Here is a 27,713-nt window from a genome sequence, read left to right on the forward strand (position 1 = left end):
AGGAGCCTCGTGCCTCCGGGGGTTCAGGGTAGAGGTCCTACCCCTTCGGGGGTGGACTAAAGCACGCCCTTAAGTGCACTTTTTTGTGTTTTGCATGTTTTTTGTTCACTTACGGGTTTTTTCATTTTTTTTTACTTCACATTAAAACACGTGCTGTTCAACAATTTTGAACAACTGACTTTGTGGAACGAAGAGCCATACAATGGTTGAATTTCCCCAGCAGGATTCATCTGAAATTCAAGCAGCGTATGGCCCGGCTTTAGATGCTCGCTCAAAGCTCCGCTCCCTTGTTTTTATTTCCTCCATATTGGATTGAGACATGTGAGACGATGCAGATCATGAAATCCAGGACCGTAAAAACATTGGTGGCCTTCAGCTCTGGTCAATGGAGAACCTTTGTGTTTCCAATGCTTTTACAACCCCCCCATAAATGTACACTATAAATAGGGAATTGGATGTTGATGGGCTCTCTGCAGTGCGGCTAACTTTCTCCATATCTTGTGTGCGAGGTAATTGGAGAGCTAATTGACATTTCAAGGCTGAGCAAATGGAAGGGGCTATTGAATTACAAGTCGATTAACACCTTCTCTGGAAACGGGAAAAAAAAAAAATGAGAACTGAATTTAAGTTTTCTCCTTCAGGGAATAGGAAATGATAAGAATCGCCATCCAAGTACTGTACGTCTCATTGCGGGGTATCAAGATGAAAACAAAGATACAACAATCTCCACTTGTAAACTTTGTACCTCTGCTACCAATACGATTGAAATATGGAAAAAATAAATAAAAATAAACTTGAACCACAGAAAAAAAATATAAACTTCAATCAAAATTTAAATGCTGCTGTTCAAGAAAGGAAAAAAAAAAACAATCAACTAAAAATAGTAATTGAAATGGCTCGCCAAATTTCCCACCAGTCGCATGAGCAAAGCACCAGACTCCCATGCGCCTCTTTTTTTTTTTTTCTGCAGCAGCTGCACCAAGGGTTTCGTTTTCTAACGGTTTAACCAGGGGCGGACTGACAACTCATGGGGCCCCCGGGCAATAGGGGATCATGGGGCTCCTGTGTCCTTGCCCAAACTCAAAAAAGGCTATCTCATGGGGCCCCCTACTGACCTCGGGCCCTCGGGCAGTGCCCAAGTTTCCAAATGGTCAGTCCGCCCCTGGGTTTAACTCAAGTATCCTGTGGATAGTGGGAGAGTTTACTATATGTCATGATTAGCTCAGAAACCACCAAAATTAATTTTACTTATGCCTAAATAAACGAATGCGCAAATAAATAAAAATAAATACATTAATGAATGAATGAATACATAAAATGAACAAATACACAAATAAGTAAAAAATAAATACATAAGGAAATAATAAGAACACAAATAAATAAAAAAAAAACATAAATAATGCCAAAAATTAAATAAATTAAATAACTACGCAAATAAATAAAAACGCAATTTAAATACATTTATAAAAATACACAAAAGATTAAAAAAATAAAGACATAAAGAAATACATTAAATACATGAATAAAAAAAATAAATACAATAACAAATACAAGAAGTAAATAAATAAATAAATACACAAATAAATAAAACATAATTAAATAAATGAATGTATGAATGAATGAATGAATGGGTGAATAAATAAATAAAATAAATACACAAGAAAGTAAAAAATAAATACATAATAAGAAATAGTAAAATACATTAATAAATAAAAAATATATACATAAATAAATACAAAAAGTGAATAAATACACAAATAAATAAAAAATAATTAAATACATGAATGAATGAATACATAAATAAAACAAATATACAAACAAGAGTACATAAAGAAATAATTAAATATATGAATACATTTAAAAAATACATTAATAAATTTAATATATAAATAGCAGATCAATACATTTTACATTTTCATGTGCTAAGCCTTGTATGGAGTGTACTTAGCATGAGGCTAAACCTGATGTTTAGGTGCGTCTACATGTTTGTGGTGAGTTCATTGGTTTATCTAATTTCCTTTTTTTATTGTTTGCTGTATGTTGCTGACTCCGCTCTGGTAACTGCCTTCCTCAATCTTCTAACGTTTATTGATCTCTTTTTCAGCCCCAGACAATTAAGGCTCCTGGGTTGAAGTTCACTGGTGTGTATCTGAATTATTAAAGTCACCACATTGGTATGTTAATAGCTGTGAAATAAAAACACTATTACTAATAGACTGATATGCCCATGGCATTAATAACCACACATATCTATTAAGGGGTGAGAAGACTAAGAGGCTAGAACAAGATGAACGTCTTCTGTAAATCTCCTTTTATATGCACTGATTTTCTTTCTGTAGTTTTATCTTTAAAATATACATATATATATATATATATATATATATATATATATATATATATATATATATATATATATAAATAGTATCACGGACAGTACTCAATTATATATATATGTAAAAAATTTATATATATATATATATATATATACAGTGGGGCAAAAAAGTATTTAGTCAGCCACCAATTGTGCAAGTTCTCCCACTTAAAAAGATGAGAGAGGCCTGTAATTGGCATCATAGGTAGACCTCAACTATGAGAGACAAAATGAGAAAAAAAATCCAGACAATCACATTGGCTGATTTGGAAAGAATTTATTTGCAAATTATGGTGGAAAATAAGTATTTGGTGACCTACAAACAAGTAAGATTTCTAGCTCTCACAGACCTGTACCTTCTTCTTTAAGAGGCTCCTCTGTCCTGCACTCATTACCTGTATCAATGGCACCTGTTTGAACTTGTTATCAGTATAAAAGACACCTGTCCACAACCTCAAACAGTCACACTCCAAACTCCACTATGGTGAAGACCAAAGAGCTGTCGAAGGACACCAGAAACAAAATTGTAGACCTGCACCAGGCTGGGAAGACTGAATCTGCAATAGGCAAGCAGCTTGGTGTGAACAAATCAACTGTGGGAGCAATAATTAGAAAATGGAAGACATACAAGACCACTGAAAATCTCCCTCGATCTGGGGCTCAACATTTTATGGACTGATGAATGTAAGATTGTTCTTTTTGGGTCTAGTGGCCGGAGACAGTTTGTCAGACGACCCCCAAACACTGAATTCAAGCCACAGTACACGGTGAAGACAGTGAAGCATGGTGGTGCAAGCATCCTGATATGGGGATGTTTCTCATACTACGGTGTTGGGCCTATTTATCGCATACCAGGGATCATGGATCAGTTTGAATACATCAGAATACATGAAGAGGTCATGCTGCCTTATGCTGAAGAGGAAATGCCCTTGAAATGGGTGTTCCAACAAGACAACGACCCCAAACACACCAGTAAACGTGCAACATCTTGGTTCCAGACCAACAAGATTGATGTTATGGAGTGGCCAGCCCAATCCCCGGATCTTCATCCAAAGGAAAACTTGTGGGGTGACATCAAAAATGCAGTTTCTGAGGCAAAACCAAGAAATAGAGAAGAACTGTGGAATGTGGTCCAATCATCCTGGGCTGGAATACCTGATCACAGGGGCCAGAAGTTGGGTGACTCCATGCAACACAGATGTACAGCAGTTCTCAGAAACAGTGCGACTACAAGCAAATATTCATGAAGTCATTCAAAGGAAAGCAAAATCTTCAAACATTTCTCAGTTTATATAGTGAATGTTTGAGTTTGTAAAGAAGAATACAAACACTGCGATTTTTTTGATCCGTCTAATATTCACTTTTCTTCAATGTTTTTAGAGGAACAACACAAATTTGATAAATTTTTCTTCATGTTGTGATTTGGAATAGAATGTGTCGTGTTCCCAATGCATTTGTGTGGATGGAAATAAAAGCTATTAGAAGAATTTTGAACTTTATTCACTTTTTTCAACACACTGCTATTATTTTGAACACAACTGTACATATATATACAGTACAGTAGGCATTTTGACATCATCAACTTTAGTTCTAATGTGCTATTTTCAGGGCTGGGATGCAAAAAACACACAACTGCTGCTCCTTGTGATACTGATAAAAAGGTATTTCTCACATATGTGTTAAAATCTGCATTTTTGTTTTTAACTAGGAAATTACTAATTACCAAACATGATGTATTTTTTGAAAGCTGGAGGATTAAATGGTGGTTGTTGCAATTTTGTTATGTCGCAGCCATTTATAAAATGCAAAGTTAAATTTTATTGCTTAGGTTATTTACATTTATATTTTGACACTGTCTCTTTAATTTTTTTGATCAACTTTCTTGGCATGTGCCATGACACGTATTCTTCATTGAAAGATCTGGAGTCTATTAGATCCCAGATTTCTGTTCTGTCCTCAAAAAGCATCTAAACAGACCAAGATCAGTTTGATCAGATGCTTTACAAGCTGGTAATGGCTTGTAAACAACAAACGGAAACCGAAAATGACTAAATCCTCGCCATTTCTGGTTTCTTACATCACAGAAGGAGGGGAGTGGGTATGGATGTACCCATATGGAAGAAAAATATATTTAAAATTTATTTTTAAAATATTCCTCCCCAATATATTTACATATATTTGAAATGCTACAATTTTGGCCATATTCAAGATACTTAAAAATATATTTCAATATATACGGTATGTCTTTAACAATACAAATCTACATTTTTGGAATGCATTTACAAATATATGTAAAAAATATAGGTTAAAATTACTTTTTTATATGTTAAAAAAAATCTGAAGAATATATTTAAAAAAAAATATTTTTAAAAATATATATATTTTTAAATATATTTTTCCGATTTTTTTTTTAACATATAAACAAAGGCATTTTAGCATATATTTTTACATATATTTGTAAATGCATTCCAAAAATGTAGATTTGTATTTTTAAAGACATACAGTATATTTAAAATGTATTTTTTCAAATATTTTTCATATATTTTGTAATAAAAACGCATTTCAACATACAGTATACTGTATATATATATATATATATATATATATATATATATATATATATATGTTGTATTCAAAACACAGTATGTATTCAACATACAGTATGTATGTTGAATACAATATATTTCAAAATATATTGTATATTTTGAAATATATTGATCTGTCAGCCCTGAAACCTGACAGATCTAGAGGAGATCTGTGTGGAGGAGTCGGCCAAAATCCCTGTTGCAGTACAAACCTGGTCAAGAACTACAAGAAACGTTTGACCTCTGTAATTGCAAACAAAGGCTTCTGTACCAAATATTATCACGGATCTTCTCAGGTGTTCAAATACTTCTTTTCAGCAGTGCAAGACAAATACATTCTTTACAAATCATACAATGGGATTTCTTGAATTTTTTTTTTAATTCTGTCTCTCAGAGTGGGAATGCACCTACAATGTGAATGTCAGACCCCTCCATGATTTCTAAGTGGGAGAACTTGCAAAATCGCAGGGTGTTCAAATACTTCTGTTCCTCACTATATGTTTCTCAGTATATACCAGGGGCGGACTGACCATTTGGAAACTCGGGCACTGTCCGAGGACCTGGGGTCAGTAGGGGGCCCTATGAGATGCCCCTGGTACTTTTTTCATAGGCTTTTTTGAGTTTGGGCAAGGACACAGGGGCCCCATGTTCTCCTATTGCCCGGGGGCCCCATGAGTTGTCAGTCTGCCCCTGGTATATACTGTATATATATATATATATATATATATATATATATATACGGTATCTATATATATAATTATTATTACATTAGGACTACAAGTACAACAATAACTACAACTACTATAACTGCTACTACTAATAATGATAATAACAATAATAATAATAATGCATTATTATGTTTCTGGCTATTATAAAAGAAAACTCAATTCTAAAAATATAATTTTTTATTGTCTCAACCATAATCGATAAAGGAAGAAACTACGTATAAAAACTGCAAACGAACAAATATATATGTATATTGTTATAAATATTATTAATAAAGTATTACTGCTATTACTAATGTTTCTGGCTTTTAAAAAAATTCTAAATTGTAACAATGTTATGCTATGTTTAAAAACTCTAAACTTCCAAAGCCAAGCATTTTCTCTGTAATGCAGCCATATTTATTATTACCAACCAAACATTTTTTTGTAGTGAAAGAAATAATAGAGCAACGCGCTCGGATCACCTTCAGCGGTGTAGCGATCAGTCAATCTGGCAGTGTGGGGCAGCTGGGGGTGCGACCTGTGTGTAGGCTGCTGCAGAAAGCTGTACCGTGACATGACTAATAGACTGTTTTAATTACAGGCAAGGGGACTCTTGTCAATTAGGTCTAGTAAAAGGACATCCATTTCTATTTGTTTGCAGAGAAATTAATGCTTTGCGTTGGTGAGCTCTTGCCTTTTTCTGTTCAAAACAAAGGGCGAAGTAACAAATGGACTATTAGTGCGTTTTGTAGCAGTGGACACATAAAAACAGCACTACACCTAAAAGCGCATTTATTTTCATTAAAATGAAAGAGGCCATGATTAAAGGCTCTTCCTGATTTAGCTGTAGATTTGTCCAGTCTCCTGCAAAACCTCTTGACAATAAAGGCCAAGTACACAGGGACATTTTTTTTTTTTAATCAGAGATTGTAAATTATTATTATTATTATACAGTATTTATAAAGCGCCAATAGTTTGCTCAGCGCTGTACATTACAAAGGGGGACAGAACATGTGACAGAACAATACCAATACAATGCAAAACATGAGGGGATCGAGGGCCCTGCTCCTTGGAGCTTACAATCTAGGAGGGAGGGGATGGTGGCACAGGAGGAGATAGCTGTGGGGGATGGGGTGGTAGGAAGAGTGGAGGAGGTCGGGAATTAGCAGGCAGTGGGGTAGGCTTCCCTGAAGAAATGGGTTTTCAGGGTGCGCCTAAAGGAGAGGAGAGTAGGTGATAATCTGATGGGTTGGGGCAGGCAGTTCCAGAGGATGGGTGACACCCTGGAGAAGTCCTGGAGGCGGGCATGGGAGGAGGAGACCAGGGAACTAGAGAGAAGGAGGTCTTGTGAGGAGCGGAGTGTGCGTGTTGGGCGGTACTTGGATATTAGGTCAGTGATGTAGTTCGGGGCAGTATGGTGGACAGCTTTGTACGTCAGCGTTAGGATTTTGAATTTGATCCGTTGCGCAATCAGGAGCCAGTGGAGGGATTGGCAGAGGGGGGTGGCGGAAACAGAACGGTTGGAAAGGTGAATGAGTCTGGCAGCCGTATTCAGGATGGACTGAAGCGGGGATAGCAAGCGACGAGGCAGGCCAGTGAGGAGGGAGTTGCAGTAGTCAAGTCGTGATATGATGAGGGAGTGGATGAGCTGTTTAGTGGTTTCTGGGGTTAGGAACGTGCGGATTTTGGTGATGTTGCGGAAATGGAAGTCTTTCTCAACCTTTTTGACCTCTGAGGCACCCTTGAAATAGTTTTCTGGTCTCGGGGAACCTTTGCTTAAGCCAGTTCATTTGGTGGCCAGTGGAAAGAATGCCTCTCTCAGTGGTGGTCAGAATGCGGAATAGACACCCTCAAGAGTTGGTTCTGGCCGGCTCAGTGGATTGCTTAACCTCCTCGGCGGTATGATTCTTTCTGATTTTTTGTGCTGAAAGCGGTACCATTTTTTTGCATGGAAATATGTCGTTTTTTATTGTAGGCTGTAATTTTTAGGAATAACTCACTGAAATCTGTCTGAACAAGAGTCTAGTAAACATCCCGGGGATGATAAAATTTGAAACACGAAATCATAAATTATAATTTAATAAATAATCATAAAAAATAATAATATATTAATAATAATAAATTTAATTCAATAATATAATCAAACCAAAAACACTGAAATGTGAAATATAGCGCCAAGTTCGCACATCACTGAGCAAAGTCGCAGAATCGTTTTCAGTGTCTGATGAGGAATTTCCCCCACGAATTATTATCACTCAATTCTGCAAGTGGTTCTGATTTACTATCGCTGTTCTCTAGCCGGTCTAAAACCACTTTTGACCTAAAGGGACGCTTTTTGGACGCCATGGACTTTTCTAAGTTTCCAGGCTGAAAGAACAGTCAAAATGCAGGCAGGGCGCCGGACAAAGCAGTAGGGACAAAATGTATGTGAAATGCATTGAAACAGCAATGTTTTACTATGTAACAATAATTTTTTAAAAAATGACATTTTTTAAAAATTTCTAATTTGCCGCCGGTTCCGGCGTCACAGGGACCGGAAAACACAGAAGCCGGATGCCGGCATGGGCCGGAGGAGATGGCCGGGGACGCTGCAGGGGACACATGGGAGCGAAGGACAAGGTAAGTGCTGCAGGGACTCCCTATGCAGCGCCGCATGGTAAGCCCGAGTGTAGCTCGGGGTTACCGCTTTTGGTACTGAAATTTTACCCCGAGCTACACTCGGGAATACCGCCAGGGAGGTTAAAAAAAGTCCTGGATTCTTTCTTGGATACACAGAATATAACTGGATATAACATTTATAGGTAAAGTTGATCCAGGGAATATCTGTTTGCCTCTCGGGGGATCAGGAAGGAATTTTTTCCCCCTGCAGGAGCAAATTGGATCATACTTTGCTGGGTTTTTTTTGCCTTCCTCTGGGTCAACTGTGGGTATAGGATTATACTTTTTTTTTTTCTTTATGGTTGAACTGCATGGACTTTTGTCTTTTTTTCAGCCAGACTAACTATTTAACTATGTACACCTATAGACAGTTAAAAAGACCATTTTTGTCATGCTGTTGACCCTGTCAAGTGGCATTAGTCCTGGAATGTGGACACCATTAAATGGGAGATCAATCAACCACAGCTCAAGGAAATCCTAGCAACCTCTGAAGGAACCCTAGGGATCCAAGGAATTATAGCTGAGAATGGCTGTTGTAGAGCATCTTAGGCAGTCGCATACAGAGGACCACTATACAAGGAAACCATCTTTAAATTTTTTTATCAATTCATGAAAAATTATGTGTTATTCAATTACTAAAAGACATGCCCTGAACTGACAAAGAACAGATTTACTTTACAGAGGCATATTCAGGGCAAAATGACAGTGACCTCCTGATAGCCCATCCTTAGCAAGTTGTACTCACTTGTACATTTTCTCTCTGTCTTCCCACTGCAGGAGTTCACCCTTTGTAACATCTGATGTCAGATGGTGTTGATGGTCCACCATACCTACCAAAAGTAGAAAAAAGTCACCATCTTGGAGTGATAGAACAAGGGCTCTGACGAAGTGGGGAGGAAATGAAGAAGCTTGGATGAATGGGTATACTTTGTCGGGGTGGAGGCCTTTCAAGAGGCACTGTCACTATGTCCTGAATGGGCAGTGTCTGTTTAAAGTTCAGTGCCAATCTCACTTCTTCTTCCCCCAAATCCCCCCTGGGTCAACTGTAAGTATAGGATTATACATTTTTTTTTTCTTTATGGTTGAACTGCATGGACTTTTGTCCTGAAGTCCTCTATCCTCATTTCTTTCCAATATTTACCTTTTATTAAGTCTTCAGGCTGGTCAGGGTCTTCTTCAGGTCCTCTCCCCGTGGTCCTCAATGATATTGATAGCCCTCTAACAGCATAAGTGCTTCTTACAGTGGTGGTCAGAATGCCTCTTACAGTGGTTGTCATTTCTTTCCAATATTTACCATTTTTTAAGTCTTCAGGCTGGTCAGGGTCTTCTTCAGATCCTCTCCCCATGGTCCTCAATGATCTTGATAGCCCTCTAACAGCATAAGTGCCTCTTACAGTGGTGGTCAGAATGCCTCTTACAGTGGTGGTCATTTCTTTCCAATATTTACCTTTTCTTAAGTCTTCAGGCTGGTCAGGGTCTTCTTCGGGTCCTCTCCCTGTGGTCCTCAATGATCTTGATAGCCCTCTAACAGCATAAGTGTTTCTTACAGTGGTGGTCAGAATGGTACCCTTATAGACTTCTTCAGATCCTCTCCCCGTGGTCCTCATTGATCTTGATAGCCCTCTAACAGCATAAGTACTAGATGAAAGGTGGCACCCCTCTAGACTCCATGACACCCTAGTGGGGGTCATTCTGAATTAAAGACACTTAACATCTAGAGATGGATTGAATTACTAAATAGTACATTGCTGGAAAGAAGGTTTGTACTGCAGCCAGACCTGTTTTATTATTACAACCACTGCTGAGGGACTATTTATAATAACTTAGAGTCGGTTTCGAAAGGATGAAAGTAAACCTGTCCCAAACCTGGATAATTGAACTTGATGAACGATACAGAGGGTGTAAGAGCGTTCAACTTCTTTAGCTGGCCCCATCCGTTACACTCTGACTGTACAATCTCCTTTAGAGTTAGTAAGAACTATGCAGCATAAAGGGCTGTGTGATTGGATGGTCTGTTGAGGTGGGTCTTGAGGTGCTACAAAATTGTCGGTAAATGTTAGGGCCTGTGTTGATGGGCTTCAGGGCTTGTGTCCATGGAATCAGTTTGAAATCAGTTTGAGACAATTCTGAGATCATTCAGAATTCATTGACAGGAACATTTCATCTGTAGTTGATCTCCTTCTGATCTTTTCAATTGGATTTTGCATTCTCATAGACTTCTTTGGGGACCTGTTTCATGTGAACAAAAGTACTTCTACACAGGTCCTAACAGATTATTTGGGCAGCACAGTGGCTAAATGGTTAGTACGTCCAACTGGCAGTACTAGGATTGTTGGTTCAAGTCCCAACCACAGCACCACCTACCTGGAGTTTGCATATTCTCCCTGTGCCTGCATGGGTTTCTTCTGGGTACTCTGGTTTCCTCCCACATTCCAAAGACATGCTAGTAGGTTATTTGGATCCTGTCTAAATTGTCCCTAGTATTTGTATGTATGAATAGGAATTAGGGACCTTAGATTGTACACCCCTTGAGGGTTAGGGACTGATATGAATGTACAATATATATATAAGTAAAGTGCTGCGTAAATTGACAGCGCTATATTAGTACCATAAATATACAGATTGTACAATTCGATTTTAGCGTGTGGCCAATTTTAGGCTGCAAGGGACTGCAGATGGAAGATCATAGTCTCCTATTCTAGCTGTACATATACAATTTCGCACACAGGCTCACCTTAAAGTCCAACCCCTAATAACTTTAAAATTCTCCCTTGCAATGGGGCAATGGAAAAAATCCAACAATTTTGAAAAAAAGTGTTTTTCTTATACAATTTTGCAAATAAATAATCTTTCTTCATAAATCTTGGCCACAATGTATTTAATTATCTTTTTAGTAAAAAAAAATAACATTATATGTTATAAAATAACATAAAAATTTTATTTTTTAATATTATTATTTTTATTTTTTTTACATACTGTCTTCGTAGCAGTACAGTGTCACCATAGTGGCACTGTACTACTTGTGGGGGGTGAAGATTTTTTTTTTTTTGTGCACTGATTGCTTTTACACCCATAAAGGCTGTAAAAGCAATCATTTCTCCTTCTCTCTTGAGAAATACAGTGTGAGCTGTGATTGGTTACAGCTTGTCACATGGTACAAGGCTGTTGTGAATAGCCTTGTACCATGTGATCTCTGTGATCATTCACAGATTTCACACGTAGTAAGCAATGATGTCAGAAGTGACATCTTGCTTACTACTCTTCATGTGATCACTGATTGGCCAATCAGTGATCACATGATCGGGACCTCACACACAGGTCCCGTACAATGATCGGTGCTCCACTGTGGCTAGAGGACACAGCAGGCACCGAATCACGGTGCTACACGCTCCCAGGGAGCGCGCACAACCAGGGACCGGGGAAGATTTTTATAAATGGCCACCCGCCCCTGCACTGCCACCGTACAGCCATTTATATACACGGGCCAGACGGGAAGTGGTTAAAGTCATGTAAGAAATTGGAGATTGCTATTGCTCTTCTGGTTGTAGAAATGTTCGCTAATATGCTGAACCTTTTGCTTCAACATTTTAAGACCTGGAACATACATACCAGTCAGGAAATATGGGGAGAAGTTATCTCTATACTTAGGCAGGCCATAGATGATGAGATTTTCTTTCTTGAAACCATGGACTGCAAGAAATAAAATCCCTCCCCATTGAGCTATTGTGCTCTCCCAGCAGAGAAGGGAGGGGCATGGGAAGCCATCACTGTTGGGAGAACACAGTGATTACTGCTGCTGGCTATAGCCACTGGCAATAATTGCATGTAACAATCCGACATGCTGTTTGTACCCAAGTCGAGCGATGGGTTGACTTGGGTACAATCAGCCTGCCTTTAGATGGACCAGTCTATGGCCGGCTTTATTCTTAACTCAGAATACTGAAGAAAAACAATTAGTACAGCCACCAAAAAAGTTGGCGTCTTCAGAGCAAGGATCCTTCTCTTCTCTTATCAAACACAAAGAGCAGTCTTCAGAGGTAACTGATAACAGTCAAAACAGACAGACAGCAAGAAATTATCAACTATTTATTGCAGGATCAATGGGATTTTGTTTTTAATTTTTTTTTTTACTTATTGAGCAAATGTCATAAAACAATCAAAATGGTATTATTAACAGACCAAAAGGGAGCAAATAAGAGAAGTTTAGTGCTAGGGTTTACTTCAAATTATCAAGTTTCCTTTATTCACTGTCTATTTTAGCCTCATGATAAGACTGATGAAGGACAGTCTTTGGCAGAAGAACCAGAGCAGCCATTTAAAGCCCATGACACCCACTACAAAAAAAACACCTCATAGGGTACCTTTAATGCACTACCTGCATATAATTTCCAGACTCTCTTCCACTGCAAAATTTGCTGGCTGATAGTATTTTCAAAATGTACGTGTAAAGAATAAAGTTAGATTTTATATTTAATGTCAAGACCTGCTGCTGATTCCTGACATTATTATTATTATTATAATACATAATTTATATAGCGCCAACAGTTTGCTCAGCGCTTTCCAATGTACGGGAGACAATACAGAAACAATACAGTTCAATACAAGAGGGTTAGGAGGGCCCTGATCCTTGGAGCTTACAATCTAGGAGGGAGGGGCTAGTGGTACAAAAGGTAGTAACTGTAGGGGATGGACTGGTAGAAGGAGTAAAAGATTCCATTATTAGCTGAGGGCAAGATAGGCTTCCCTGAAGAGACATAAAACTGATGTGAAGTGTACTAGAGGAGCAGAGACTAAATACCCTCTCAACAGCCAGCATCTGTTGGAGACTATAACCTCCCGCTCTGGGAAGCACAGTGCCACCAGCAGGCAATTCACATCCTGACATTTACCTTACCCCAGTCTTCCATTCACAGCACCTGTCGACTTTCTGGCAAAGATCTCATGAGACAATACTCTTGCATTGGACTGGAGTGTCTCAAGAAAGTTCTCCAGGAATCTCCTTGGAAGGGTAGTGACAGCACACCCAAGGATGCAAAATACAGGGGGTAAAGTAAGTACAAAAACTGACTTTTTTCTTTATGTGTTTCTTTAGAAATACTATCAGCCAGCAATTTTTACAAGGGCAAGGGCCTGGGCATTATAAGCAGACTGTCAGAGCCTGGGTCCAAACCTGGGCCTTCTGCGGTGAGTGGCAATGTTTCTTCTTGCTGAGCCACCTGGAATGCTGGACAGCTCACTTGACAATTATTTGGATGATCCTATCTTGACCTTGTGTGTCATGAACCTTGAACCCTTGCTCCTTCCATGAACTTCCTGATATAAGCCATGTCTCTGCACTTCCTGTTTGCCAGATTACTGTGCTCTCCAGGGAGTATTGTGCTCCTTATCGTCTCTGTTATTATCCATATTTTGCTACCACTCAATATTGACCCTTGGCTCGTTCTCGACTACGCTTCTGCCTGATCCCAACCTACGACTGCTCATTACCGACCTTGGCTTGTTCTCTACTACGCTTCTGCCTGATCCCAACCTGCGACTGCTCATTACCGACCTTGGCTTGTTCTCTACTACGCTTCTGCCTGATCCCAATCTGCGGCTGCTCATTACCGACCTTGGCTTGTTCTCTACTACGCTTCTGCCTGATCCCAACCTACAACTGCTCATTACCGACCTTGGCTTGTTCTCTACTACGCTTCTGCCTGATCCCAATCTGTGACTGCTCATTACCGACCTTGGCTTGTTCTCGACTACGCTTCTGTCTGATCCCAACCTGCGACTGCTCATTACCGACCTTGGCTTGTTCTCGACTACGTTTCTGCCTGATCCCAACCTACGACTGCTCATTACCGACCTTGGCTTGTTCTCGACTACGTTTCTGCCTGATCCCAACCTGCGACTGCTCATTACCGACCTTGGCTTGTTCTCTACTACGCTTCTGCCTGATCCCAATCTGCGGCTGCTCATTACCGACCTTGGCTTGTTCTCTACTACGCTTCTGCCTGATCCCAACCTACGACTGCTCATTACCGACCTTGGCTTGTTCTCGACTACACTTCTGCCTGATCCCAACCTACGACTGCTCATTACCAACCTTGGCTTGTTCTCTACTACGCTTCTGCCTGATCCCAATCTGTGACTGCTCATTACTGACCTTGGCTTGTTCTCGACTATGCTTCTGCCTGATCCCAACCTGCGACTGCTCATTACCGACCTTGGCTTGTTCTCGACTACGTTTCTGCCTGATCCCAACCTGCGACTGCTCATTACCGACCTTGGCTTGTTCTCTACTATGCTTCTGCCTGATCCCAACCTGCGACTGCTCATTACCGACCTTGGCTTGTTCTCGACTACGTTTCTGCCTGATCCCAACCTGCGACTGCTCATTACCGACCTTGGCTTGTTCTCGACTATGTTTCTGCCTGATCCCAAATGCGACTGCTTATTACCAACCTTGGCTTGTTTACTGACCATGCTTCCATTTGATCCTTACCTGCTTATACGCTTCTGGACCTCCACTTGCTCACCTCATGGTGGGGGTGATTCTGAGAATCATGACCTGGTGCTAACAGGCAGCACAATCCATCTCCACCATCAGGAGCTCTGGTTGGTACTTAGACTCCGCACCTCGGGTGATCCCACTTCTCCGCCATGGTGACCTGCCTGTGTACCTATCCTGCTGGTTTCAGGTGAGCTTTTTCCACTGCTATAGGAACTGGCCTTTGAGCCTGACCCCTGATCGCGACACAGACTTTAAATTGCATCCAGTTTAATTTCACCTTCCCCATTGACTTTAAAGCATTTCACCAAACTCTAAAATGTCCCACAATTTCCCAATTTTTGTTGCAATTCTGAAGAACATTTTGCCTAATCCTTACTACAGACAGACAGGCCCAGCAGCTCCAATTTTCTCTCACAACAGATTTTTTTTCGTTTTTGATTTCCAGCAGTGAAAAGAGCTCTTGACAGAACGAGTTGATATCATGTTTTTTGTAAGCTAATATACTGTATTTTTTTCCTTTCCTAGGTACCTCCAATTTGTAAAACACGTTTAAAGAAAATTAGAACCTACAAGAGACCTATACTCCTTTTGCATCAATTCTACCCTCCCTCTTTTATTGGAACTGTTCATTTTCCCAGCGACCCCCTGTCTTTTCCAACAATATCCAATTCACACTAGCGTACGATAAACAGATTAAAATAAATAACCACTAAAATTGCACAGAACGAACATTTTCTCTCTAACGTCTATTAAATTACAATATTATGCAGACCAGCAGGATTCTATTAAAGACTGAGTCGCCTTCGTTGGTAAGCGCCGAGGAGCAATCATTCAAATTCCATTTAAAACGTTGAAAGGAATTAAGTGTGGAGGGGAGATCATTATATATCAGGGACCAATTTTCTCATATAATCTTATGGGCTAATAAATTGCACCAGTCACTTCAACATTTCAGTTTCGTGTTCAATTATTTAGATAAAGTGAACGAGTAATGCTAATTTCTGATTTGTTGTTCTGGATGAGATCAGGGTATGGGGCAGAGTTGGTGAAACGCCCTGTTTTGCTTTAGACAATAAAAGATGAGCAGACACAGACGTGAAAACATTCTCTAGTATACAATGGCCACTCTGTGAAATGCATTGGCATGTCCCTAAAAATATATCCCTATAAACAGCAAATTCGGCCATTGGAGGATTTTTCTGTACTAGAGTTGGATTTGTTCATACCAATACTAAGCTTTTTTATCATTTCAGGTTAAAGCGGAGCTCCACCCATTTTTAATACTTTACCTTATTATATAGTCCCTGTGAAATAAAGCACAAGTTGGTTATATATTTTTTTTTAATTATTATACATACCTTTTAATCTTCTCCAAGCCTGCAGTTCCGGTCCCGACCGCCTAGTCGATGACATCGTAAGGCAATTTGCAAGGTCTCCTTGGATGTCGTTTCCTGTATCCCGGGAGTCCTTTGGTTTCCTGTAATCGTGGGACTTGGAAACTGGAAGTGATGCGAATGGGAGGTGTTTCGCGCCATTTTACCGAAGTCCATGATATATGCCCTTCCTTGCAGTACAGTGCTATACAGGTTGCCTGACGGGGGGCAGGAACTTCATCCGACCCCACCATTGTTATGGCACTACCCCACCATTGTTGAGGACTACAATTCCCAACCTCCCCCCCACCTCCTCGCCTGCAGCCCTGCGCATGCTCAATGCGGTGTGTGGGAGTCCAGCTCCTAGAGCTGCTGTGATCCGGAGCTCGTGCTGCTGGAAGCTATTAATTCACAGAGTACCATGTGACACAAAGCTGCAGCTCCAGGACCCAGAGGAGGGAGATCCTTTCCAGGCTGTATACCCATTCCACCATAAAGGGGACCTCTGGCAGATTACATCTTGTATACTATACTGCGTATTTTAAATGCGCATCTGGTGAGTGTGCATTTTTTCCATATTCCCTGCACTTCACCGAATGGAATAAATGTCACATAGAATGTATTTTTCACCTGAGCACAGGATCTTCACTTTACATCATTAACTGAGGACAGAATATCACTCTTATATGGGCTTTTATTTATATCTTTATATACTGTATATATGTTATTTACCGCATATGGTTATACCAAATAATCTCACTATACATATGAACTTTGCACTTTATGAACTATTTGCAGCATTTAAAGTAACAGTAGCATTGGATACATTATTGTATTTTCAGCGCTGCACTTTTTGATTATATAGTGTCTGTACTGCGCATGCACGAGAACAAGTGTTGCATGCTGGAATAGCCAGCATCACGATTCCAGGAAATAAATAAATGCGGGCTTCAGATGCCCACAGCCATCATGGTTCCGAGATTCTGGTAAATGTTTACGATTTTCTAAGTAATTACAATGCTTTTAATATTTAATTATTCCAATTGTTAATGCTATTTGTAATGTCATTATGGATCTGCTTTTACAAAAATTTTTTTAGGGGGACTGGAGCTCCGCTTTAACCACTTGAGCTCCTGAGGATTTACCCCCCTTAATGACCAGGCCTCTTTTTGCTACTCGGCGCTGCACTAATTCAACTGATAATTGCACGGTCATGCAATGCTGCACCCAAACGAAATTTACGTCCTTTTTTTCACACAAATAGAGCTTTCTTTCGGTGGTATTTGATCATCTGTGCGCTTTTTATTTTTCACGCTATAAACAAAAAAAGGACAAAAATTTTGAAGAAAAACAATATTTTTTACTTTCAGCTATAAAAAATATATAGTAAACTCAAAGTTGCTTATAAATTTAGGCCAAAATGTATTCTGCTCCATGTTTTTGGTAAAAAAAATCCCAATAAGTGTATATTGATTGCTTTGTGTGGAAGTTATAGCGTCTACAAACTATGGTATAGATACTGCAATTTACGCCATTTTTCTGCTATACAGCGCTGCGCTAGTTTAACGGACAATTGCGCGGTCATGCAATATGGTACATAAATGAAATTTACATCCTTTTTTTCCCCACAAATTGAGCTTTCTTTTGGTGGTATTTGATCACCTGTGTGGTTTTTATTTTTTGCGCTATAAAAAAAAAGGCTGACAATTTTGAGAAAAAAAAACATTATTTTGGACTTTTTGCTATAAATCATGTTCAGTAAAAAAAAATGCAACAATCAAATTTAGTCATAAATTTCTGCCAAAATGCATTCTGCGATATGTCTTTGCTAAAAAAAAACCCGAATACGTGTAAATTAATTGGTTTACGTGAAAGTTATAGCGTCTACAAATGGCGGGAAAGATACTGGGATTTTTAGGGTTTTTTTTATACTAATAATGGCGGCGATCAGCGAATTATGGCGGCGATCCGTGACTTATGGCAGCAACCAGCGACTTATGGCGGGACTACGGGACTGCGGCGGACATTCTGACATTGGGGGGTACTGACTTGGAGTCACTGACATCCCCAAAAACACTAATACAGTGATCAGTGCAAAAAGAAAAACACTGACACTGTACTAATGGCAATGGGGAGGAAGGGGTTAACTTTATTTTGCAGGGAAGGGTTATCTGAGTGAGGGGGAGTGTTTTACTAGGGTGGGGGGGGTGTACTGGGCGGGACACCGCTGTTTGAGAGAGAGAAACTCTTCTGTCCTGATCAGCTTGTCCTCGAGCTGACAAGGAAGTGACAGACAGCACAGCTACTGCAGCTGTGCTCTCTGTCACTGTTTTCCGCCAATCGCCGGGACATAGCCGCTAAGGACCGGCTGTGACCCGGCGACTGACATCCGCGGCGGTGATCGGCGGGACAGATAGGGCGGCGGCACGCCTCGTGCGTGCCCCCTATCTGTTTACAAAACACACATTTTAAAACGTGGTTTTGCCTGCCAGTGCCGCCCTGCCACCGTATTTCTACAGTGGCAGGGCGGTAAGTGGTTAAGAATGAAGTTTTTTATTGCATACTGTACATGTGCAAATACAAGTGAAGCCATACTCATGCATCAAGGTGCCTGTAGCGCCCTCTAGTTTAGGTAGGATTTGTGTTTAGTAAGAGGCTTGCTATTAGCCTGGGTAGGAGTCATGCAAAAGTGGAAAACCCAGTTACTCCTGTGCTTGGGGATGGACTCAATGCCGTTAAGACCACATATGGCAATTCTTGGGATATGCACGCCTTGCTGCCCTCAAAGGACCGGGGGAGTCCAAAGTACTGAATAGAGAAAAACAAACAGAGGGCGCACCGGCCAGTGCATTACCTTAAAATGTTTAATGCATGTAAATAATAAGTATTATACTCACAAATGATCAATAAATAAAAGGCACATCTTAAAGGGACAGCTCTGTCCAATGGACACTGGGTGTCTATCTGTAGTGAGAACTCTGGACAGCCAAAATTCTGATGCGTTTCGAGGACTGGCTTGGAGGAAGAGTTCTCACTACAGATAGACACACAGTGTGCATTGAACAGAGCTGTGCCTTTATGATGTGCCTTTTATTTATTGATCATTTGTGAGTATAATACTTATTATTTACATTCATTAAGCATTTTTAAGGTAATGCACTAAACTAGGTATGAGTCAGCCCAGGGGCGGACTGACAACTCATGGGGCCCCCGGGCAATAGGGGATCATGGGGCCCCTGTGTCCTTGCCCAAACTCAAAAAAGCCTATGAAAAAGGTACCAGGGGCATCTTATGGGGCCCCCTACTGACCCCGGGCCCTCTGGCAGTGCCTGAGTTTCCAAATGGTCAGTCCGCCGCTGAGTCAGCCTGGGAGTGAGTCAGTGAGGTCACTTCAGGCTAAGCTGGGAGACTCTACGGGGGAGATTTACTAAAACTGGAGAGTGCAAAATCTGCTGCAGCTCTGCATGGGAGCCAATCAGCTTCTACCTTTAGCTTGTTCCATTAAACTTTGACAATAAAACCTGGAAGCTGATTGGTTACTAGGCAGAGCTGCACCAGATTTTGCACCGTGCAGCTTTCGTAAATCTCTCCCTACAGGTCAGGGCTTCCAGAGCCCTCCCACCTTTCTAGGGTCACTCGGTTGATGTCGCTGGGTGGCCTGCCCCAGGGGCAGACTGACAACTCATGGGGCCCCTGGGCAATAGTCGATCATGGGGCCCCTGTGTCCTCATCCACACTCAAAACCACACCCAAAAAAGCCTATGAAAGGTACTAGGGGGATCTCATGGGGCCTCCTACTGACCTTGGGCCCTTGGGAAGTGTCCAAATGGTCAGCCCGCCCCTGGCCTGCCCGCTTGTGCCATCATCATGCACTGTGATTGACCAAAGCATTGCACCTGACCTGCGGTCAACTGCATTACTTTAGCCAATCACAATGAACTGTCAGGGCGCAGTGCATTGTGGGGCATAGCAGGTGAACAGCCCACCAAATGTCCTTTCCATTCGTGTGTTCGCCAAACACACAAATGGCCGATGTTCAAATCGTACATCAAGCCCAACTCTAATCACCAGTGTAAGGGGGCACATCTCCACTGACCACCAATCTAAATGTAATTTTCAGTGCCTGCATTTCTTTAGTTGCCACTATTATTATTCTTTTTATCTCAATAATATTGCTTAAAAAAAAGTATGCGCTCTGCGTCTCTTTTTTTTTTTGTTTAGTCTTATATCTACAATTTACTGATTACCAAGAGCAGTAGATATTTTATCTGGGGTACCCTGAGACCAAAATAAGAAAATATTTCTGGGGTTCCTTCATGGTAAAAGCAATTGAGAAAGAAATGCCCGCAGCGATAAAAGAAGAAAAGAATTAGCGAAGGGCAGGCATGTCTAGGCCCAGAGTGGGAAGGAAGATGTGTGAGGGTTAATGATAGTATTAGGGTTGGTAAAGGATAGCTGGGGGATCTGGTTGGTAGAGGAGAGTGTAGGTGGGATCTCCTGCACTTTAGGGTGGGGTGTTCTGGGGAGGGGCGTCAGTTGGGAGCTGGACGTGGGAGAGAGAGCTTCCCTCCCGCCCTCCCTGTTTGGTGAGTGTTGTGTTCCTCCTGGGGGGGGGGGGTTATTTTGGTTCCTGGGCGGTGGTTGGTCTTTGGAGGCAGTTCTTATCTTGGAGGTACAAAATGGTGTGGGACCCATCGTTGGTATGGTGTGCCCGGGAACATTCCCAGTTAACCGAGGTTTAACTGGAAGGTGGTGGTGCTGCACTGCGGACGGTATGGTTGTCTCCCTCCCTCAAAGACCAACGACAACTCTTTATGTTTTCTGTTATAAGGAATGGTTGATGTGTTAAAACTTGATTTGTTAATAAAAGGCTGTGTTGGCCATTTTACTCCAAAATTGGTGTTGTGTTTTCTGTAAGTATAGTAAGTAAAGGGGATTGGTATGGAAGGGTAATGGTGGTGTAGTGGGGTCTGGATGAACCTATCTCGGGTGCACTAGTCAAGGCTTTAGACTATACTTTGTAGCTTTCAGTGAGTAATCTCCATTCTTACAAAATATTTATAAAGGTTTATATAAAGTCACATTTGCAGTAAACAAAAAAAAAATATTCTCTTAAACCAGCCCGAGGTATATTAGCACGAAGGCCAGCAGATTCATGGATCCGTGCTGAACGTAGCTCCCTCTCGCATGAGCAGGCCTGACCCCCTTACCAGCTCTGGATAACAGCTGAATAGCACATTACCTTCGGGCCCTTCAGCGAAATAACAGAGCGAGAAGAGAACGTAGCAAAATTGCAAGATGAAAAGGTTGCTCTGAAGAAGTGTTTAAAATATTGCAAGATCGGTTTCCATCACATTACAATGGGCCATTAAGGACGCATCATTAACTCACATGAGAAGTTCTAAGTGGATGGGTGTTTCTGTAGTGTGGGCAGCAGTGTGAATATAGCTATATTCTAATGAACGTAATGTGCTGATTCCCCAATACAGATAATGAACAAATCGTGTTTTCACCAAAGCTTGAATTACATACAGAAGAAGGGGTTTGTTTAAAGTAATATAATAATGATATTTTGCAAGTCTAGACAAAACGTATCTTTTTAAAATGAATGTTGTACAATATTACGAATTCCAGCAGAAGAATGCAAGAACTCTTTTCAAGCAGTTATATAGTATTGCCTTTCTATTTATTGGGGGAGGGCTCTCTTACTGACCTCTATAGCTGTAGGCATTATAGGGCAATTCATTCTGAAAGTTCACAAGAAAAGAAAGGAAGCTATCTGTGTTGCTATGGCTATTTTAGTGTGTTTTATAGCATAAATATATGGAACAATACATTTTAGGTACTGTGTATTGCTTTTTAACCACTTCAATACCGGGCACTTTCACTCCCTTCCTGCCCAGGCCAATTTTCAGGTTTTAGCGCTCTCACACTTTAAATGACAATTGTGCAGTCATGCAACACTGTACCTAAACAAAAATTTTATCATTTTGTTTACACAACTAGAGCTTTCTTTGGTGGTATTTAAACAAAACTGGGGTTTTTATTTTTTGCTAAATTAACAAAAAAAAACATAAAATTTTGAAAAATAACACGTTTTTCTTTGTTTCCGTTATAAAAATTTGCAAAGAAATAATTGTTCTTCATAAATTTAGGCCAAGATGTATTCTGCTACATTTCTTTGGTGAAAATAACCCAAATCAGTATTTATTATTTAGTCTGTAGGAAAGTTATAGAGTTCACAAACTATGGGATATATCTGAAAATTGATCAATCCTGAAGTACTGACAGCCAATCTAATTTCTTGAGGCCAGGGGTGGACTGACAACTCATGGGGCCCCCGGGCAATAAGGGATTATGGGGCCCCTGTGTCCTCGCCCACACTCAAACAATACCCAAAAAAGCCTATGAAAGGTACCAGGGGCATCCCCCCGGGCCCTCGTGCAGTCCCCAAGTTCCCAAATGGTCAGTCCGCCACTGCTTGAGGCCCAAAAATGTCAGAACAGTACAGATATCACCCAGATGTCAGAACAGTACAGATCCCCCAAATGTCAGAACAGTACAGATATCCCCCAAATGTCAGAACAGTACAGATATCCTCCAAATGTCAGGACAGTACAGATATCCCTCAAATGTCAGGACAGTACAGATATCCCCCAAATGTCAGGACAGTACAGATATCCCCCAAATGTCAGGACGGTAGAGATATCCCCAAAATGTCAGGACAGTACAGATATCCCCCAAATGACCCCTTTTTGCAAAGTAGACAGTCTGACGTATTTCATAAGAGCCATGGTGAGTTTTTTTTTTACATACTGTCACCAGTGCAGTACAGCGTCATTATATAACTGGTGTGGCGGTGATCAGGGACACTGACTGGTGACAGTATGAGAAAAAAAAATTCTATATTTTTTATTACATTTTGTCTCTTTTTTTTTTTCATATTGCACTATGACCAAAGTAGTATAATGTTACCATAGTAACATTGTACTACTTTGGGGAAGTGATCAGTATTTTTTTTTTTACACAATTTGATGATAGCAAAGAATTTCTTTGCTATAAGCAAGCATTTAACTGAATGAAATCAATTCATTCAGGGTTTTTTGCTGTGATTTGCTGTGTTTGACCAGCACTAATCACATGACAGAGATGGGTTGTGATTGGCCCAGCCTGTGCATGTGATCGGTGTGACCATTCACAGCTAGACACACTTGTATACAAATGGATGGCATGAAAGGAAGCCATTCATTGTATACAGCTGTCATGTGACCTGCTGTGATTGGTCATAGCAGGTCACATGGTACTGGCAAAGGGGCGGTACACAGATCTGTCATCGGCCGTGTCCGAACTACACGGCCGGTGACAGATCTCGCCACAGTGCAGCCCTGCGGGCATGTGCAATGATTGTTTTGGGAAGGATGCCATATGAGGAAGCTAAAGCTGGGCGTCCTCTATTCATTTGCTAATTAACCCGTTTGACTGGTTTGATGGTGAAGAGAAAGACAGGATGTAAGGTTGGCAGGACATTGGGGGTGGGGCAGAGGACCTGAACACAGCCATGTGCTGTGGAACACTAGTTTTGGAGGACTCAAAGCAGAGAGTAGTTTTGGAAGAGATCCTGGATAGAAGGAAGATGACTCCATATCACCAGTAAGAACACAGAAGGAAGGAGACCAAAGAAAGTCTGTGCAAGGAGAAAACTTTACCTGGGGATCACACTAAATCTATAACCCAGTTTAAGTAAATTTAGTGTATGGAGATCAAATCTGGGGGGGGGTGGAGCCTGACTATGGCGGCTCGGAAGAGTGGGTAGCAAACACTCTCCGTTAGCCTCCCCTCGTCTATCCTCCCCATGAGGCCCCGATAGAGAGACCAGAGAGACCAGCTGCATGGAGGGTGAGCGGTAACTCACCCGCTGGAGAGAGGTCGCGGAGTTCCGGGGACGGTTGCGCTGCTGGGACCCAGGAGAGTGCCGGAGAGAGAGCCGGAGGGGGGACGCCTTGGGGTTCTCCACTGGCAACCGCCGGCGCCTGCAGAAGAGGAGTGGAGTTGCCGGGGAGACGGTCGGAGCCTGGACCCAGGAGAGAGCCGGGAGAAGGACGCCTCGTGTTTTCCTCTGGCGTCTCATGGCGGCTTCGGAGGAGGAGTAGGGTTGCCAGGGAGACGCCAGTGAGACGGTCGAGGCATTGGAGCGGCCCCGACACGTGGGAAGCCGCGGAGGAGCTCTGGGAGCTCCGAGTGTGATAAAGAGAGAGACTGCCCGGCATCTGAACAAGAGGGTGAAGAGGTGGAAGGTAAATTACATATTGCCCCACAATATACTATAATAGTCTCAGCTGCTTACCGTCGCCCTGTCTCCTCTATCCATCGTCCTGTCTCCTCTATCTACCCCCACCTCTAAACTATCTACATACCATACCAGCTCTACAGTCTACAGTCTAACAATTTCATATTATCACCTTCTCAATACGGCTAAACCCTCCAACTTCCATATTTCTCCTATCTCTGTTATATTATTAACCCGTGTTGTATACTGCGCTGTATACCACCTATAATCTAAGGAGACATGTGATGAGAAGATAAACCATAGGAGTTATATGAGAGGGGGGGGAGGAGATCTCAGGGGGGGAGGGTTAGGGAGGACGGGGTTTTTAGGGGCAACACTCTGCATAATGGAAGAGAAAGAGATAGGAAAAGAGAGAGAGGATAAGATATGATAGATGGAAGATCTCCGATTTATAACTTATAATGTAAAGGGATTGAACTGTCCTGGGAAGAGATTTAAATTATTTAAGGAGCTACAGCATAGAGAGGCTTCGGTGGTATTTCTGCAGGAGACACACCTAGAGATTAAGTCAAATATAAAGTTGTACTCTAGAAATTATCCAACATGGTTTTATGCGGATTCCCCAATCAAGAGAGATAAGGGAGTAGCAATAGGGATTGCAAAAAATGTAAGGCTGGAGATAGACGAGAGAGAGGTAGATCCTGAGGGGAGATTTCTGTTCTTAAAGGGTAGATTACAAGAGCAAGAATGTACAATTGTAAATATCTACTGCCCAAATAAAAGACCAGAAGTTTTTCTGAAGGGTGTCCTGAGAAAACTGATGGCCTTTAAGAAGGGACGTTTGATAGTGGCAGGGGATTTGAATTTTTGTATGGACCCACAAATGGATACGACATCTTCTGTGCAAAGAGAGGGAGGTAAAGCTTTGAGAATCCTGAAGAGGGTGATCCATGAGTGTCAACTGGTGGATATTTGGAGAGTGATTCATGGAAAAGAGAGAGATTATACCTTCTTCTCCAAAGCACACGAGATGTACTCCAGATTGGATTATATATTAGTAGATCACCAGCTTATAGGTTTGGTGGATAAAGTAGAGATAGAGGCGATGTCTTTTTCGGATCATGCCCCTGTTTCACTGAAAATGAGGTGGAGAAGATGATTGACAGGTGGGATAGGTTGGAAGTTGAACGAGGCTCTCCTCCTGGATCAGGAGGTGGATCGAAAACTTAGAGAAGAGATTGAAAGATACTTTCAAGAGAATGAGACAGGGGAGGTGTCGGTGGCTACAGTGTGGGAGGCACATAAGGCTTATATAAGAGGTATCCTGATTGCGTCCGGGGCAAAAAAGAAAAGGGAAAGAAGAGAAAAACTTACTGGGTTGTTAAAAGAAATAGCTGAGTTAGAGCAGTTACATAAAAATAAAAGATCAGAAAAGATAAGACAGAAGGTGATAAAAAAGAAAGAAGAACTAGAGCTACTGATGGAGGAGGAGAAGAGAAGAGTCTTTAATAAAGTTGCAAGTGAGAGATATAAATGGGGAGATAAACCAGGAAAATATTTAATGAGAGCCTTGAGGAAAAAAAAAAATAGGAATTATATAGAGAAAATAAAAAACTCCAAGGGGGAAATGGTTTACTCTACTAAAGAGATCATCGAGGTGTTTAAAGAATATTACAGCAAGCTATATAATATTGCCTCCCAAGACCCAGTAAATATAAACGGAAATGAGAGAAGAGAGAAAAGAAGGGAATATTTAAAAAAGGCAGGATTACTGAAGTTAAGTAATGATCAACTGAATTCCCTTGATTTGGAAATCACACAGGAAGAAATAATAAGAGCATTAAAGAATACTTCGACGGGGAAAAGCCCGGGCCCAGATGGTTACACAGTGAGATACTATAAAAAAATACAGTAATGGTAGTAATGGTTAATGGTGAGAGGTCGGAACCGATTAGAATGTCAAATGGAACTAGACAGGGATGTCCATTATCTCCATTGCTGTATATATTGGCATTAGAACCATTATTGGCAACTATTAGGAAGAATTTAGATATAAAAGGAGTGCGGATTGGGGAAGTTGAACATAAAGTAGCTGCCTATGCGGATGACCTATTGTTCTATGTGGGAAATCCTAGGATAACACTCCCAAATCTAATGAAGAGCTTAAAGGATTATGGGGAGCTATCAAACTTGAAAATCAATCCAACTAAAACTGAGATCTTAAATGTAAACCTGTCAAACAGTGAAAAAGAAAAAATACAAAAAGAATTCCCCTTTATATGGAAAAACAGAGAGATAAAGTATTTGGGGGTGAAACTTTCTGCTTCATGTACAAACCTGTATAAATTAAATTATATCCCACTCTTAAATGAGATTAAGAAGGAACTAAGGAGATTCGAGGGAGGTAACCCATCCTGGATAGGCCGTATAAACCTGATAAAAATGATAATCGTACCAAAAATCCTCTATAAATTTCAGATGATTCCAATCAAAATCCCGGAGGTCTTTTTTAAAGTAATAAAAAAGATGTTAACAAAATATATATGGAAAAATAAAAAACCTAGAATATCATATGACTTGTTAAATAGAAATAAAGAGAGAGGAGGCTTGGGAGTGCCAAATATTAAGAGGTACTATAAAGCAGTAGTCCTAGCGAGAATTTATGATTGGACACATAATTTTGAGGGGAAAAGGTGGGTTCAGATTGAGAATGAATTAAGTGGAGTTACCTTGAAGAGAATTATATGGGCACCAGCACAATATAGAGGGCTAAAAGATACCACTAGTGTTTTTACATTAAATGTTTTTAAAGTTTGGGATAAATTGCATAAATTTATGAAATGGGATTTTAACTCGCAATTAATTTCACTGAGGAATACGGATTATTTTCCTCCAGGTAAGGAGGAAAGTACAGGGAAATGGATTAGAAAAGAAGATATCCAACTGAGAGATATAATGGAAGGACAGGAATTGAGAACACTTGGGGATTTGAAAGGGGATAAAAGGGAACTTTTTATTAAAACAGATGAATGGAAATATCACCAACTAAAACACTTTGTCAGAAACCTCCCAAAACCATTGAGATCGAGAGAGGATTGGAACCTGTTTGAGAGGTTGTTAGAAACACGAGGTGACGGGAGGCGAGGCACTGCAAAAATTTATAAAACCCTCACTGAGTTGGACACTTACACAAAACCAAGGTATATAGGTAAATGGGAAATAGATCTGGGAAT

Source organism: Staurois parvus, unplaced genomic scaffold (genome assembly GCF_062004578.1).
Source record: "Staurois parvus isolate SC_StPar_1 unplaced genomic scaffold, SC_StPar_1.0 ptg000119l, whole genome shotgun sequence".
Taxonomy (NCBI): Eukaryota; Metazoa; Chordata; class Amphibia; order Anura; family Ranidae; genus Staurois; species Staurois parvus.